At 40.0% G+C, this 18,352-nt stretch overlaps 1 long non-coding RNA gene across 1 annotated transcript; it reads left to right on the plus strand.

The window, feature by feature from the left end:
* The first annotated feature begins 3,600 nt into the window (after positions 1-3,600).
* Positions 3,601-7,948, plus strand: LOC144280544 (uncharacterized). The gene is made up of 3 exons (XR_013348950.1): positions 3,601-3,701; positions 5,578-5,685; positions 7,648-7,948. It is a non-coding gene; the product is annotated as an uncharacterized LOC144280544 (long non-coding RNA).
* Positions 7,949-18,352: the final 10,404 nt, after the last annotated feature.

Raw genomic sequence — 18,352 nt, forward strand, 5'->3', positions numbered from 1 at the left:
TTACATATATATATTTAGTATGTGTGTGCATTCTCTTCTAGAGACTAGGTCCCTTTTAAATAAGTTGTGAAAGAATCAGCAGTATTTTGTTGGGGTTTTTTAAAGCACGTTGCAAATGTATTCATAAATTATGATTACAAGTTTATAGAAATATGCATATAAAAGATTAAAAGGGAAGATTTGAAAAAGAAGTATACCTGTTAAGATGTTGGTATTACATTTGATTTTCCCCATGTGTTCAGTTCGTGTTACTTTTATTATTAAATAAATAAATAAATAAATAAATAAATAAATAAATAAATAAAGTTAAAGAAACTGGTACTTGAGAAAGTTGAGGTCAGATTTCAAATAGGTAGACTCAGTTGTAACAAGGTGAAAACACATCTGGGAGCAATCAACAGAAAGAGAGTACATGAAATATATATATGGAAAGATCTCATTCTAGAGAATGCAAAGAGAATATCTCATTTTCAAAGAGTAGTTATGCTTTATTCAAGATTCCAAAGTGGCAGATAAAGCAGTGATTTCTCTTTTACAAATCCATATACATTCATTGATATTTCAGTAAATATGACTTATTAAATTCCTAACAAAGCAAAATTTGCTCCTACATATTTTGGATTTATGGAACCATTACTGAGACCCACTTACATATTACAGTGTAAACGTTATTTAAATTTGTTCAATCATATGTTAACTTTTCATCATCAAAATAATTTTAACATGTATTATACCCACACACACACATATATGCCATCTAACTCTGTTTTCAGTAAAATTGAAGTTACATTCTAGAGAAAAATATACATACATACCTGATACGCAAAAAGAGGCTTTTGATTTACTTACATAGCCCGTTCCTTCTTAGTTTCAACTGGTTCCCAAATATCCAAGAAAGATGTTAGAGGAGAAATTATCAGACATGACCACTAAATGCATAGAGAACCAGGCTTTGGCCCTATTCTTTCTGTTTTCACATTTTTCTATGAAGCTTTCTTCCTCAGAGGGCAGGGACAAACTGAAGTTCAATGTTATGAAACTCTCAAGTTAGCTCTATGAAAATCAAGAAAGACACGAATCTTCAGGTGTCTCACTGAACCAAAGTCTTTGAGGTTCATTTGCTCATAAAAGACACCTTTGTTGAAGGACTACTATGCAACATACCATAGGAGGTGCTGGAGATTTGGAAAAATAAGTCAGAATCCCTATTTCAATCAGCTCACAGTCTGGTGTGGGGAGATAGCTGAATACTGACAATTACAAATGCGGGGGCGGAGAGAATGCTGTTAGAATAAAGCCCCAGGGGTTCATGGGAAACACTAAAAGGGCACCAGAGTGAGGGGAAAGAGATTGGGAGTGTGCTGGGAAGGTTCCTAAATCAAGTGTCACCTGGACTGAGCCTTTAATTAACTAGGAAGAGAGAAGGGTGGTGTTCTAACTTGGGGAACAGAGTACTCACAGGAACCCCTTTGCTGCTTTTTCCCCATCACTTATCCAGAGCCCTTCCTTTCTTACTCTTCCAGTAAACAGCTGCCTATTCCTAATCGCCCAATACTCTCAAACTGAAAAAGTGAAAAATTAAAATTTTAGAAAAACCTATTACTATGTAAACAGATTTCTGGGGCCTCTCCCACAGCCCAAGACAGGGCCAAGCAAGAAGGAACCTAGAAGCTTAAGCTTCATTGGGCTCATATAAATTACTTTTGCCCTGAATCCAGCCATATCCAAGACTAGTTCATCCTTTGAACTTCTCAGTTACACAAGCCTATACATTTCCTTTTTCATCAGAATTAGTTTTTATAGCTTGCCACGTAAAGAATCTTGAATGATACACAATATGTCTGCATGGAGGTGCTCTGGATGCTGGTAAAATATGAAGAAGCATCAGTAGTTTTACTAAAGTAAAGAACCACTCTTTCAGGTGACCAACGGGCTTGGGACCAGGGCAAAGTGGGATAGAACCAAGAGAGAACAACTGTCCTCTTCAGCGGCTGGAGGAGAAGACCTATAATTGAAAGGGCTGGACACTAGTGACAGCAGAGCTTAGCAGCCCCTACAGGAACCTTCCAATGGATGCTCACATCCACCTTTATAAAAAGCAGTCCAATGTGAAAGGAAGTTAATCATTGTTTATAAATCCTCGTATTAAAGTTTTTTTTAATCCACTCAAGGCAGTTAACTTGAGAATATGTTTCATTGATTTATATGTTCATTCATTAAATATTATTGAGCATACACTCTCTACGGATGGTATACTGTGTTCTAAATATCCATAGGTGAATAAAATTTAGAGGGCGGCTGCAGATCATGAAAAGTATATAGGCTCTGGAATTAATCCTGTCTCTGCCATCTACCTGTGTGACCCTGGAAACATTGGAATCCGTCCTTGGGCTTAGTTTCTTCATCCATAAGATTAAGATAAAAATGCATACTTTATAGGGTTGTACTTCCCCATAGTGGGGATTCAGTCAATATTAACTATGGTTTTTAGTATAGGCATCCAGATGAGAAGGAGTTGGCAGGTGAAAGAAGAGACTTGGAGGAAGGAGAAAGCATGGCGTGTGTTAGGGACACCTCTTTTCCCTCGCTCCATTTTTCCAGGGGGTAGATAGGAGGGTGTTCCATTAGAATATGACTTTTGGCTCCCTGTCCCACTATCCTTCACCCTTAGGAGTGAGTTTCTTGTTTGGTGAGTACCATTACATTCAAGGCTCCTTGTCTTGACTGGGCAAAGCTAATCTATTAAAAGACCCCAATTACAGAGGATTCATTCTCTCCTTCCCTTTCTGCCCCAGAGCAGTACGGACAATGATCTTGGGTAAACAAGATCTTGCTCTGCAGAATCAACCTTCACCTTTGATAGGCTCTACTGAGGCTAAATTCTGTGGGGATTAAGAACTGGCACAGAATGTCAGCAAGCCATTTTGGGCTACAGATCCAGAATGCTGTTCTTTATTAGCTTATCTGTAATAAAGCTGGCATTTTTAAAAATCTCCACTTCGTCTATCCTGTGTGTCTTATTTCATCCAAAATTCAGGGTGGGATGGGGCGAAAGAGCCTGGAATTTATTGATCCTCTAAAGTAATTAATTATGGCTAGAACATACATTGTAGGGGGAAGGACTGGTGAGAGATAAAGCCAGAGAGGTAAACATAGAAGAATTTCTGCTCAAGTTGTTGATATAGTAAGGTCATGCTTGGATTCGTTCCCTTTACTCCACACAAATAGTAATGATAATTAAAATACAGGAAGAGAAAACCAAAAAGATACAACCAGGCTCAAAAACAAATAACCCTTTTCATAGATCAAAAATGGAATAAAGGGCCTGAAGCTGGTCTGAAGCCACCGGCCTACTGGGGTCTCAGGTTTGAAAACCAGGATTTTTGTCTCCTGCAAGGTGACAGGAACTAAAGATGCTCCAGATAAGGTGGAGGACAGGAACCAGGCTTGGTTCTTGAAGTCAGGAGCTCATGAAAGGAGGCTGAAAATAAACTGCTACCACCCCACTGCCTGGGGAAGCAGAAAGACAAAGACACAGCCTTGAAATCAGGAACTAAGCCAAGCAGCTGGCCAAGTGACTGGTTCTGGAATATCCCCACTATCATTGTGAGGTTGAAGCATCAGAATGCCAACATGCGACTGGATTCTAGAATGGAGATCCAGGGAGGCAGGTGGAAATGAAAATCACTCAACATAAAGGGGTGAGCACGGAATATGTGAGAGGGGAAAAAGAAACCAAAACCCAACACTAAACTAAAACAAAACACAGCAAGTGAAAACTTCCCACTCAAAACGAGCCCTACCACCAAGTTCCAAACACATATTGTTACCTAATACTAAGAAAGATGACCAACAGAATGAACACTCAGAGCATGAAGAATTTACTGCAGATAAAATTAATTCTATGAAATGGACAGATTTTTAAGTTAATATTTTTGCACTCTCAACTGATAGATGACAATAAATTAGGGACATTTTAAAAGGACAAGAAGTTAGGGAACAAATACAAGTTGAATAAATAATAGACAAATGTGAAAAAGATCTACTAGAAATCTTAAAAATAAAAATATGGTCACTGAAACAAGAAAATCAATAGACAGTATTAAGTCTGGAGCCAGCCAAAGTTGGAGAGGAAAAGTGATGAATTAAAGGGATGTACTGAATAATTCACCCAGAACACAGTATAGAAAAATAAAGAGATTTTAAAATGTGAGCAAAAAAGTTTAAGATTCATGAGGTTTCCATGGAGTGGCTCCAACATATGTCTAATAGGAGTTCCAGAAGGAAAATCTGAAGGATGGCCTGGAGAAACTCTACTTAAAAAAAGAAGAAGAAATGACTGAAGGTTTTCTAATCAAAACATCAGAATACATTGTGTAGCAAGCAAGATAAATAAAAGTAAACTCATACTTCGATGGCATTATAGTGAAACTACAGGGCCATAATGATGAAGATAAAATCTCTCAAGTTACCAAAGGGAAAACATCGGTTATCTACAAAGAGACCATAACTAGAGTTCTCAAAAACGACAACAGAAACAGGAAGACAACTGAATATCTTTTTTTTTTTAAGATTTTATTCATTTATTCATGAGAGACACAGAGAGAGAGGCAGAGACACAGGCAGAAGGAGAAGCAGGCTCCATGCGGGGATCACGACCATGGAATCATGACCTGAGCCAAAGGCAGATGCTCAACCACTGAGCCACCCAGGCTTCCAACAGCTGAATATCTTAAAAGTTGAATGGAACACTATCAAGTAAGAATTTGATTTCCATTTAAGGCAGAGGTCAAAACAAAGACATTTTAACAGCATTTACCACCTACAGATCTACACCAGAAAAACTACTGAAGAACATCCTTTCCCAATAAGAAAAATAAGCCCAGAGAGAAAGCAAAGGATACAAGACACTGGTGAGGAAGGGAATTAATAAAATGTGATGGTAAAATTAAAAATAACTACTTTAGTGTTTAAAAAAAAGGACAAGAATAAAAGAAACGTACAATGGATGGCTAAAGCATGCTAAGTCCTTTGTCACGCTTGGGAGATGTGTAGAAATAATGACTGTCTGAATGTTTTGTCTATAGGATATTTTATATTAATAAAAATATCTAAAGCTTCCAAACCTGCAGAGAGAAAAGAGTGGCCATGGGGTGGGGAAATTCAATATAGATAACTGATCATTGAATAGAAGGCAGAGGAGGAGAAAAAAAAGGAAAGGAAAGCATGACACACAAAGCACACACACAAAATGGAATTGTAAAATTAAACACAAATATATCAATGAGTATAATAACTAAACAGATTTAAATGACTTATTAAGAGATGGATTATCAGATTGGCTTAAAATAACTATCAAGTATATAATGCCAGCAAATGACACACAAACTAAACCACAGAAATACTGGACATAAAAGGATTAAAAAGATAAATTATCAAAATGCTGTCAAAAAAGAAAGCTGATGAAGCATTGTTAATATCAGGCAAAAAAAAAAAAAGTTCTTTTAAACCAAATGAAATAAAGAGGGCCACTACCAAGAAGCTGAATGTACCTAATAACATAACTTTCAATTACAGAAAGCAAAACCACCAGGATTACAAAGAGAAATTGACAAACCCGCTGTCTGAGTGGGAGATTTTAACGATCTATCAGACACAGCTACATCAAGCAGACAAAAAACAGAGGTAATAGAGATCGTATCATGAAGGGCCTCTAAGGAGGCCACACTAAGGAGTTGGGTTTTATTCTGAGAGCCATAGGAAGCCATTAAAGGGTTTTAAGCTGGGGAATTAGATCAGATGTGCATTTTTAGAAGGATCACTCTGGCTATAAAATGAAGAGTGGACTTAAGGGTGGTCAGACGACATAAAGGCAGGAAGACCATTTAGAAAACTCCTCCTAACATCCAGCCAAGAGATATTAATGGCCTGTACATCAGTAGTGGCGTTGGTGAAGAACAAAAAGCGTTCAGATAGCATAGTTGCTTGGATGGCAGGGGTGGGAATTAAAGATAGCATCCATAAACCTGCCCTAGAAAACTTGATGCATAGCACTGAAAAAGAAAAGGAGGTTTTTGTGTGCAGGGAGAAAATATTATTTCCTTGTTTCTGATTATACCACTTAACATCCAGCCCCTCAAGTTTGACATTCAAACTGATTCGTTAAAAAGTTCAATTATATCCAGGGTGCCTGGGTAGCTCAGTCAGTTATGCGCCCAACTTGTGATCTCAGCTTGGGTCTTGATCTCGGGGTCGTGGATTGAAACCCTGCATTGGGCTCCATGCTGGACATGGAGCCTACTTAAAAAAAAAAAAAAAAGTTATATTCAATATAGGAGTATGCAAATCAATTTTAAATGATGTCTATCAAAAACTATTCTACTTTTGGGCAGCCTGGGTGGCTCAGGGTTTTAGCGCTGCCTCCAGCCCAGGGCATGATCCTGGAGACACGGGATCAAGTCCCACATCAGGTTCCCTGCATGGAGCCTGCTTCTCCCTCTGCCTGTGTCTTTGCCTCTCTCTCTCTCTCTCTCTCTCTCTCTCTCTCTGTGTGTGTGTGTGTGTCTCATGAATAAATAAATAAAATCTTTAAAAAAAACTATTCTACTTTTAACTATTGGTGCTTAGGGAATGTTTCAATAATCTGGAGGAAAATGACACTTTAACAATACCAGAAAAACGGGCTTATATTCTAAATAATCATTTCCACATGATAATATCATTTAAGATTATTTATATTTTTATTGCAGATTTCTCCACTTTTCTATACATAATGGTTTTCAATACCTAAGTATTGAAGTGGTAAAGCAGTCATGGCTTTCCTTAGTGCATAGCTGATATTAAAACAAGTAAATCCAATATGTTGACCTATGTGAATTCCTACAGAGTTATAGGTTTCATGGCACATAAATCCTTTCCTTTTCCTGGTTGTTATTAATTACCTTAAACTAATGTTTGAATTTACAATGTGTGTCTATCCTTCCCAGAACAATGATTTTTGCGTTGACTGAGTTGGGAGGGGTCCACATATTATACGACCAAACTGAAGTTACTTATAAATGCTGAAAATTAAGGAGCTGTTATTGTAAAGGCAATTTAGTAGCTTCAAGCATGAAAAAGGTTTAAAAGACTTACAGATTTCCAATTATGAATTTTAAGGTTTTGTATTTACAGCCATTCTAAAAGGCAAATGAGATTTAATTTTAAAGTTCCAAACGTGATGTACAATTTCAGACTAGTATTCTAACACATGGAGTAAAGTCGGAGTCTGTAATCCACAACAGGTCTGCTCCAACAGCCAAGAAACCCTTTGGAGCCCTACAGGGAATCCGTCTGGGCGTCTGCACACTGGAAGCTTCCCGGTTGTAATAGAGCCATAGTGAGATGCATGACTCTGGTATAGCCTCTTAAATGATGGCAAGGATGTGTTTTGAAAAGATAAAACCTTTTTTTGTGTCTGATTTTTAAAGTTAACACTTTATTTATTTGAGGGCAAATATAACATTAAATTTCACACATGGAGGCTGCAGTTTATTACAAGCCATTATCGGATAATTTCACTTGAGACCATATTACTTCTTCAGCTGCAGCCCTCTGCATTTAGGGGCAGCACAAACAAAACAATGAAGTGGTCTCTTATCTTTTCAGGTCAGCTGGTATACCGCTCAACTTACAGCATGATTTGGTTGCCATCAGGCTATATGGACACCTCTCCCTTCATGGAGAAATGCTAAAATCACAGAAGTGCTGCTATCACAATGCTGTGGGGATCTTCTTCTCTATCATGTAAGCTGAAAGAGGGATCCCTGGGTGGCGCAGCGGTTTGGCACCTGCCTTTGGCCCAGGGCGCGATCCTGGAGACCCGGGATTGAATCCCACATTGGGCTCCCGGTGCATGGAGCCTGCTTCTCCCTCGGCCTATGTCTCTGCCTCTCTCTCTCTCTCTCTCTGTGACTATCATAAATAAATAAAAATTGAAAAAAAATATTAAGCTGAAAGAGCTGGTGCACTACGCTTTTCTGATATTTTGCAAAATCAAAACTACTTGTTAGTTTTAAATGGCATGGAAAAAATTAGGACATGGCAATACAATTATAGTTTGCATTTCCAGTTGAGCCAGATATGTTAAACATGAGGGGTTTTTGTCCTCGTTCTCATGTTGGTGGTATGTTTTTTCTCCAGTTTTTGTACTTCCTGGAAACATATGCATGGAAGGAAGGAAGGATAAGGATGGAAAGGAAGTAAAGAAGGAAGGAGGGAAGGGGCAGGGAGGGAGGAACTGATATGCCAGTAGATAAGAATAATGCTCGAGAATTATACATACTGCACAGAAAGATTCATGAAGATTTGAAGATAGAATCAGCACCCAACAGGAAAAAAAAAAAGGAATTGTATGATTTCCACAGTAGCGATGTTAATCATTACAATGACCTAACAGCAAGGAACCTGGAAAAGCCTTTAGTGTTTTCTCTCATTTTTCAGCAAAATATCCAGAGCGTCCCCACAACACACTATATTATTTTGTCTGTTTTCATACAAAGTCATTCTCTGCATCTAAACTAAACTTCTCTCCTGCCTGAACTCTCTGCCAGTGATTCCTGTAGGCAGTGGGGAACATGAGAGAACATGAGAGCCACATCATTTCTGGGGTGGTGGGGTCCCTCAGGCTGATATAACAGGAGAAGCAGAAATTCCTCATACAGGTAAAAAGTAGGGCTAGGGAGTAACCCACTTACCCCAAGGTAAGCAGTTGAACTCAGTACTGCATAAATATAGAGAAAAGAACGCTGGGGAGCAATATGAATAAAACCTGGAAAGAAGATGCACTAGAGGGCACAAACCTGCAAGTCAATTATGGGTAAGGGACACAGAGGTCATCTGAGGTTGTCACTTTCCATAACAGAAATGGTCTCTTGATGTGACCATCGTTTGCAAACGCAAGGAACTATATTTATTTCTAATGAAATAGCCAAATAGTCTGGGAGTATTTACATTCCAAGGTTTTGTGGAATCATCACTTTATTCATTCATTCATTCCTTCATTCAACTAATTTAATCTATCATCATCATCATCATCATCATCACTGATGTCAAGCATTCTTCACCTTTCCCTGTTAACCAGACTAATGCCGTACATCTGATTAATTAATTCCAGTGGTTCTCAATTCTAGCTGTATATTATAATCACCTATGGAGGGTTGTTTCTTTTTTTTTAAGATTTTATTTATTTATTTGAGAGAGAGCACAGTGGGGTGGAGGTAGGGGACAAAGGGAGAAGCAGACTCTCTGCAGAGCAGGGAGCAGGATGTGAGGCTTGAACCCAGGACCCCGGGATCATGACCTGAGTTGAAGGCAGATGCTTAACCAACTGAGGCACCCAGGTGCCCCCAGAGTATTGTTACAAATCTGTGTGCCCCAGCCCCTTCCATGAGCCATTAAATTAGAATCTCCTGGGGTAGGATGTAGTCATGTAATGAACCCTAAGGTGCTTTGCAAAAGGCTGCTACGGTGTCACCACGGCTCTCTAAGGAGGAACCACGATTCAGGCTCAGGTAAAACAACAACAACAACAACAACAAAAACAAAACAAAACAAAAAAACACCTACAAGGTTCCAGGAGGACGTTTTCACTTACTGTTCCATTGGAGGTAATGAGTTTTACAACGTCTGGTTGTTTGGCGAAGGTATAGAGGTGATGAGTCAAAAGCACTGGGGGCGGGTGTGGGTGGTGGTAGATTTATCCATGAGATTGCCCATAAATGGTTTTAATTCATATACTGCCAAAGAAAGGAACTATGGCTTGTCTTCCATAATTTGCATAGATGATTTCATGAGCTTTTGGCAAGTTGATTACAATTCCAACATTTGGAGAGAGGAGGGGGTAAATATCGGAAATGAGAGCACAGACTCTAGGGCCATCCGCCTCAAGTTTAAATACTGGCTCTGGCACCTACTCGTTGTGTAAGCCTGGGTGTCTTAACCTATTTAAGCTCCCTGTGCCTCAGTGTCCCCATCTGAAGCATTAGGAGTAATTGTTCCTATCTTATAGAGTCACTTCAGAGACTCTGAGTTTGTACCTGTGCAGCTGAGAAGCACAGCCTGGTGCAAAGCGTTAGGCATACAGGATCAATGGGTGTTATTCAGTAGAGATGTTTTGCGTACTCCCCCTCCACCCCCAAGACCTGCTGAGACAGCAGGACTTTGCACTGAGTCCACATGCACATGCTGTGTCTTGTTTTGATTATTTCTTTAGTGAATGCGATGTGCTATGACCCAGTCAGGGCTGCCCCTCAGCTTGTATCAAGACATAAGAACATAGAACAAGCCCGGAGAAACCTTGAGTCCTCCCCTTTTTGGGAAAATCCTAATAGAGAAAAGAAACATTATCATCCTATAATAGAGCCTATTATTACTACCTTGGGGGAAACGCCAGAGTCTGACAACACCATTTGTCAAATCAACTCAAAATCAGTCTAACTCTAGTGGGCCCCTTCCCTGAGAGCCCCCAGTCCTCTGCCTATGCCTTTATTTATCAAATAACCCTTAACATCTTGATGAATTTCTTGAAGTTCCCCCAACATGCCTTGTTCTTTTCAGCCCCTGGGCCTTAGCAGGGGCCTTTGCCACCCTTCATCCTATATTTTTGTTTTTAAGATTTTATTTATTTGAGGGAGAACATGTGCACACACAAGCAGAGGAAGAGGCAGAAGGAGAGGGAGAAGCAGGCTCCCTACCGAGCAGGGAGCTCAACAAAAGGCTCCATCCTAGGATCCTGGGGTCATGATCTGAGCCAAAGGCAGACACTTAACCGCTGAGCTACTCAGGCACCTCACACCCTGTATTTTTTTTTTAACATGGACTTAAGATGGCCTTTTTATTTATCAGTCTTTCTCAGGAGGCTGGAAGCTCTGTGAGGATCAGGATTGAGTCTGCCTGGCTGTCCTTGGCACTTGGCACTGGGAATAACACAGAACAGGCACTCCACAAACATGCCACTTGCAGCTGTGCAACCAGGAGCAGGCTACTTGCCTTCTCTGAGCCTCAGCACTAACATTACTTCCTCCGAGGTTCTTGCAATGACTAAAGGATAAAGTGTGAGGAAAGCGGCTGGCACAGTGCCCAGAACAAAGTTAATGTTAATAGCTAATATGTGTTTTTAAAAAGCAGCACAGCCAAGTGCACCCAAGCCTTTCATTTTCCTAATTTTGTCTCTTTCCTTATTTAATAAAAATGGATGTTACAACCATAATTGTCACTATCAAAACCCCAGAAAACAGGGGAGACAGGATGAAAGGTCAGAGGCTACCACTCTGCAATTCTCTCAGGTAGACATTTATTAACACTGATTCATTAATATTCATTAGACAACTTCTACAGACCAGGAGCATAAAGAGAAAATGGCCAGCTGAGAGCTCAGCCTACTTTCATGCCAGTTCTCCACACAGAAATTAATCCAACACAAAATCAACATTTGCAGAGTGGAAGCAAAAGACAGAAAAACCAGCTAAATGTGTCCCCTCTCCCTGCTCACCGGGGAACCCAGGCTTTGGGACACAAGAACCATCAGCCACACATTAGACACCATATGAAAAATCTGTATCTTGCTTTAAGAAAAAAAAGAATACAATGTTTTAATTTTTTTATTTATTCCATTTCCTCGATTTTATTGAGATATAATTGACACATATCGCTGTATAAGTTGGAGGTGTACAGCATAATGGTTTGGCCTTCACATATCATGAATCTGTTTTGCTCTTGATGACAGTAATACCTAATGTTTATTGAGCGTTTGCTGCATGCCAGGCAATTGGTACATGTTCTCGCTTGTAATTGTCAGAACATAGTTATTTCCATTTTGGAAATAAGGAAACTCAGGTCTGCCGTTGAAACTGCAGAGGTTTGGAAGTGCCCCCGAGATCAACTGGTTCATGGGAATCCAGGCTGGCTGACTCCATAGCCTGCGTGCAAAACCCCTGAGCTGCCACCTGAGACACCAGCCTTCTCTCCCACTGGCCTGGCAGATCTGGTCCCCGTCCTGACTTCCCATCTCACCTGAGCTAAGCAGCATCTCCCTCAGTCCAATGAATCCGGAATATTTACTGCTGTTCACCTGACATATGAATCATAGGGAGCCTGGCCCTTGCCCTTCCCACGGTGAAGAGAATGCTGGGATTTCATGGCAGGATTACATCTCTGCTCCTTTAAACCTGCAGGCCCCAGCAAGCTCCCCCATGGAGGGGACACGGCCACTCAGGCAGATGCAAGTCCACTGACTGAAGGCACAAGGCTCAGGGGAGTGAGGAGCCTGGAATAAGGTGGGTTATTAGGGAAGTGTATTCACTGCATCAGGGTACAAGACGTGGATCATATTTGGTAGCAAACTGCCACTTCCATTCTACTTGTGCTCGGGGTCTTCCCCACGTGGAGGCCCAGCCTCTCCCTCTCTCCCTCCCTAAGAGGAATGGTGCTCTGCATTCCATATTGCAGATGAAGGATATCTTATCTTGCAGGAAATTCTAGTAACCTTAAGAGATCCCAAAACATCATAATGACCACATTTCCTTATCTCTCATCCCAAACATGCCTCAGTGATACTTCTATCTATAATGACAAAATTATAGGGATGCCTGGGTGGCTCAGTGGTTGAGTGCCTGTCTTTGCCTCAGATTGTGATCCCGGGGTCCTGGGATCAGGTCCTGCATGGGGTTCCCCAGAGGGAGCCTGCCTCTTCCTCTGCCGGTGCCTCTCTTTCTGTGTCTCTCATGCATAAATAAATAAAATCTTTCAAAATAATAATAATATAATGACAAATTATAAATTGGAAGGCTTCTGCATATTTGAAGGCTATTCTCAAATACAAGAATAAGAAGGTCCATTCTCTAAGTGTCAACCATTTACGCCACCCCCCCTCTTCCCCAGGTCCTCAGGTCCTCACGGATAGAAAGATGAAAAATGGCCATTTAATGTTTTAAGAACACTCTTTAAGCCATGTTTTATACTGCTTCTGCATATGGAATATTTATTTGCTAAAAAGAAAACCTCATTTCATTCCAATCGTCCGTTGCCTCGGTTCTGTTTCCTAGAACGAGCCAGAGGAAACTGAATAAAATATCACCACGTTTCCCATTTTCATTTCTTCTGCATGAGGTTAGTGGTGACGGGAGCCTGCTTTTCAAAGCAATTGCATCTGTGGCAACTGGCCGGTGTCTGAGACTGTCGGTCCCCAGCTGGCCTCGAGGTAGTCGCTGAAGCAGTGAGCTGTGGCCAAGACCTTTTCCTGATTTAGCTGTTATTCCAGAGAGGAAACCCACATAAGGAAGGATCATAGCAAAGACACCGGCAAAGGATTTTTTTTTTTTTTTTTTTTTTTTTGAGGAAAGAGGTTAGAGGGTGTGAGCATAAAGAAGCAGGAATTGAGGATTTTAATCACAGATTTTTTTTTCTTCTCTTCAGAATTGCACAGCAACAAAGTGATCTGAAAGCTAGGTTGCTATTGCTAAACCCAAGAGATAATGGAAGAGCGCCCCTCCCCCTCTCCTACACACATACCCACCTCCCTCCAACACCCAGCTATTTCTGCCTGAGATTTTTGCTTTCACTTTGGAGGAATATTTTCTTCCATCAGGTGCATAAATACAATTATGAAACACTGCCTGTTTCCCTAGTCTCACAGCGAAGCTACCTTCTTCCTCCTAAAACAAAAGGAAACGCGGTCGTTTTGTTTCCCCTGCAGGTCCATTAACATTCGTTGCTAAATTTACTATTCTCTAAATTGCTTAATGACAGTGTTTTTTGGAGTCTTCATAAAAACAAACTTCATCGAGCCAGAATACAGTCCCTAATTGAAGTAAATCTTAACTTGCCTAAAGTGATTAAAGATAAGTGAGTCTATAGTTTGACTTACCTTATTTGAAATTCTTCTCTGCCCACAAAGTATATATAAATCTTTATGGAATGACCTATTAACTACTTGCTGCTGGGACCAAGCTCTGGGCTTTGTTTCAGCTATAAAATAAGGTCACTCTGCTTTTGGTAAAAACTGATGTAGCTACTTTGGTAATTAAAATCTACAGGGTCCTGAAGAGGTGATATATTTAAACCTCTAAAACATAATGTGGAAGCTGTGAAATCACAAAAGGAGACAGGATATGGGCCCCCTATTACTGCTCATCAAATTTTATATTAGTAATAGGGCGTTTATGTCACCCTTAAAAAAAGAATTTCTGAAAGTTTTCTCAAAGCTTTAAATCCAAGTCCTGAACCACTTTTTGTCTGGCAGACCCGCTCCACTACAGCAAGGCACCTTGAGAGAGGGCAACGTTTCAGAGGGTACCATTCAAATGCCTAAATAAATTCACTGATGCTACCAGTCAAGAACCCAATACTCACAGGGAACAAACCTGGCCAGCGATGTGGGTTTTTTATACCATCTGAAAAGGCAATACTTAGATGAACTCAAACAACTATTTCACTCCTCATGAGGTTCCAGTGTCCCCATGGGCTATGAAGTTTTTTCAAGTTACTCTTTGAGCCAAAAAACTTTCAGGCAAAATCTTTCAGATAATAACAATAGTACCCCAATAATGAAAGTATAACAAAAGTACCACATTGTGCAAGATACTTAGCCTTGCTGAGCCTCATTGTAATCATTTATAAAATAAGGATAATCACAATTTACTTTCTAAATCATAAGATCATTATTAAATATTAAAAATAATGCTGCCTGTAAAAAGAACACTGAGCATAGTGCTGGCACCTGGTAAGTACTTAAGAAACATGTGGTATTCAAACCAGAAAAAGACACTAGAAAAAAGAGAACTACAGGTCAATATCTCTGATGACCATACATGCAAAAATCATCAACAAACCATCAGCAAACCAAATCCAGCAATACATTAAGAAAACCATTCACCAAGATCGAGTGGGATTTATTCCAGGTATGGAGTTCAAGGGTGGTTCAATATTGGCAAATCAGTCCATTGACAGGTTACATTAACAAGAGAGAGGTTAAAAACCACATGAACATTTCAATAGCAGAAAAAGCATTTGACAAAGTACAACATCCATTCATGATAAAAACTCTCAACAAAGTAGGTTTAGAGGAAACATACTTCAACATATTAAATGCCATATATGAAAACCCACAACTAACATCCTACTTAATGGTGAAAAACTGGGAGCTTTTGCTCTAACACCAGGAACAAAACAAGGACGTCCACTCTCACTACTTTTATTCAACAAAGTACTGGAAGTCCTAGACATAGTAATCAGACAAGAAAAGAAAATAAGAGGCTTCCAAATTGGTCAGGAAGAAGTAAAACTTTCATTGTCTCAGATGACATGACACTATCTACAGAAAGCCTTAAAGACTCCAGCAATACTACTGGAACTGATAAATTAATCCAATAAAGTCACAGTATACAAAATGAACATACAGAAATCTGTTGCAGACACTAACAATGAAGTATTAGAAGGAGAAATTAAGAAAACAATTTTACTCACAATTGCATCAAAAATAATGAAATACCTACAAATAATCCAGGCATATAAAAGATCTGTACTCCAAAAACTATAAAACACTGGTGAAAGAAATTGAAGACGACACAAACATGTTCAGATATTCTCTAATCATGGATCAGGAGTACCATCATTGTTAAAATGTCTATATGCAATCCCTCTCATAATACCAACAGCATTTTTCACAGAACTAGAACAAATAATCCTAAAATTTCTATGGAACCACAAAAGACCCTGAATAGCCAAAGCAATCTTGAAAAAGAAGAACAAAGCTGGTATCACAATCCCAGATTTCAAGATCTACCACAAAGCTATAGTAATCAAAACAGTTTCACAAAAACAGGCATATAGATTTATGGAACAGAACATAAAACCCAGAGATAAACCCACAACTATGTGGTCAATTAATCTTCAACAAAGGACGCAATAATATGCAATGGAAAAAAGACAATCTCTTCAACAAATGGTGTTGGGAAAACTGGACAGCCACATGCAAAAGAAGGAAGCTGGGCCATATTCTTACACCATACACAATAGTAAACTCAAAATGGATTAAGGACCTAAATGTGAGACCTGAAGCTATAAAGTTCTTAGAAGAAAATATAGGTAGTAATCTACTTAGCATCAGTTGTAGCAACACTTTTCTAGCCATGTGTCCCTTAGCAAGGGAAACAAAAGCAAAATTAAACTAAATGAAAAACTTTGGCACAGTTAGGGAAACCATCAACAAAACAAAAAAGCAACCTACTGAATGGAGAAGATATTTGCAAATGATATATCCAATAAGGGGTTGATATCAAAAATATATTAAAAAACTTGTGTAACTCAACACCAAAAAAGAAACCCTCAAATAATCCAATTAAAAAATGGGGGCAGCCCGGGTGGCTCAGCGGTTTAGCGCCACCTTCAGCCCAGGGCCTGATCCTGGAGGCCTGGGATCGAGTCCCATGTCAGGCTCCCAGCAGGGAGCCTGCTACTACCTCTCCCTCTCTCTCCCTCTGCTGGTCTCTCTCCCTCTCTCATGAGTAAATAAAATCTTTAAAAAAAAATGGGCAGGATTTGAATAGACATTTTTCCAAAGGACATACAGATGGCTAACAGGCACATGAAAAGATGCTCAACATCACTAATCATCAGGGAAATGTAAATCAAAACCATAATGAGATATCACCTCACACCTAGTAGAATGGTTAAAATCAAAGACACAGAAGTAACAAGTGTTGGTGGGGATGTAGAGAAAAAAGAACCCTCATGCACTGTTGGTGGGAATGCAAATTGGTTCAGCCACTGTGGAGAACAGTATGGAGGTTCCTTAAAAAATTAAAAATAGAATTACCATATGATCCAGTAATTCCACTCCTGGGAATTTCTCAAAGAAAATAAAAGCACTACTTCAAAAATATATGTGCACTCTATGTGTATTGTAGCATTATTTACAATAGCCAAGATATGGAAGCAGTTTAAGTGTCCACTGATAGATGAATGGATAAAGAAGATGAGGTATACACACACACACACACACACACACATCAGAATATTATTCAGCCATAAAAAAATGAAAAAATCTTGCCATTTGCAGCAACATGGATGGGCCTAGAGTGTATGATGCTAACCAAGTCAGAGAAAGAAAAATACCATATGATTTCATTCATATGTGGAATTTAAGAAACAAAACAAAGAGACAGATTAAAAAAAAAAAAAAACAGATTCCTAGGAGCACCTGGGTGGCTCAGCGGTTGAGCATCTGCCTTCGGCTCAGGGCATGATCCCAGGGTCCTGGGATCAAGTCCCACATCGGGCTCCCTTCAGGGAGCCTGCTTCTCCCTCTGCCTGTGTCTCTGCCTCCCTCTCTGTGTCTGTCATAAATAAATAAACAAAATATTTTTTTTTAAAAAAGACTCCTAAATACAGAGAACAAACTGGTAGTTGTCAGAGGGGAGGTGGGTAGGGAGATGTGTGAAATGATAATGGGGATTAAGAGTACACTTATCTTGATGAGCGCTGAGAAATTTATAGAACTGTTGATTGTTACATTGTGCACCTGAAACTAATACAACACCATATGCTAATTGTACTTGAGTTAAAAAAAGAAAGAAATCTGAGGTATTATAAGGAAAGTAGGCAAGTAGTTTTAGTTCCATTTTACAGATGGGGAAACTGAGACTCAGAGAATTTAAGCAATGATGTATTGAAGTTAGAAAATAAACAGTGAGGCCAGGGTCCCCAGTTCATGATCTAGTGATACAGTAGGCACTTCCAAGTGGTAGGGGCTTCTTGTAGTCATTTACTCTGCAAATCTCAAAATGGCCAATTAGCCCCATCACAAATGGGAAGCTGCTGGGATGCCTGCCTGCCTTTCCCCCTTACCCACTCCTCCCACCACTTCCCCCAAAAGAACAGCCCTGCTCTGCCCAGTTGCACAGGCCAGTGCACCCTGGTAATTTCCCACTCTTGAGTTATGTGAGGTGTCCTTAGGAGGTGTTGAGATCCACCTTAATTATAATCTGTATCCTTCCCCTCTATCTGTTCCCTTTCCCCTTTCCTTTCTTTCTCCATCCTCTCCCCTTCTTTCTCCTCCTATTTCCATCTTACTTCTCCTCCTCTCCCCTCCAACCTTCTTTTTTCTCTCCTCCCCTTTCCACATCCTCATCATCCCATATCATCGCTACCATGCTCCCTCCAGAAGGTCCAAGAGCCTTGAAAGCAGATAGACTTGGGTACACCTGGGTGGCTCAGTGGTTGAGCATCTCTCTTTGGCTCAGGGTATGGTCCCAGGGTCCTGGAATCAAGTCCCACACTGGGCTCCCCGTGGAGAGCCTGCTTCTCCCTCTGCCTG

The sequence above is a fragment of the Canis aureus genome, chromosome 12 (assembly GCF_053574225.1).
Source record: "Canis aureus isolate CA01 chromosome 12, VMU_Caureus_v.1.0, whole genome shotgun sequence".
Taxonomy (NCBI): Eukaryota; Metazoa; Chordata; class Mammalia; order Carnivora; family Canidae; genus Canis; species Canis aureus.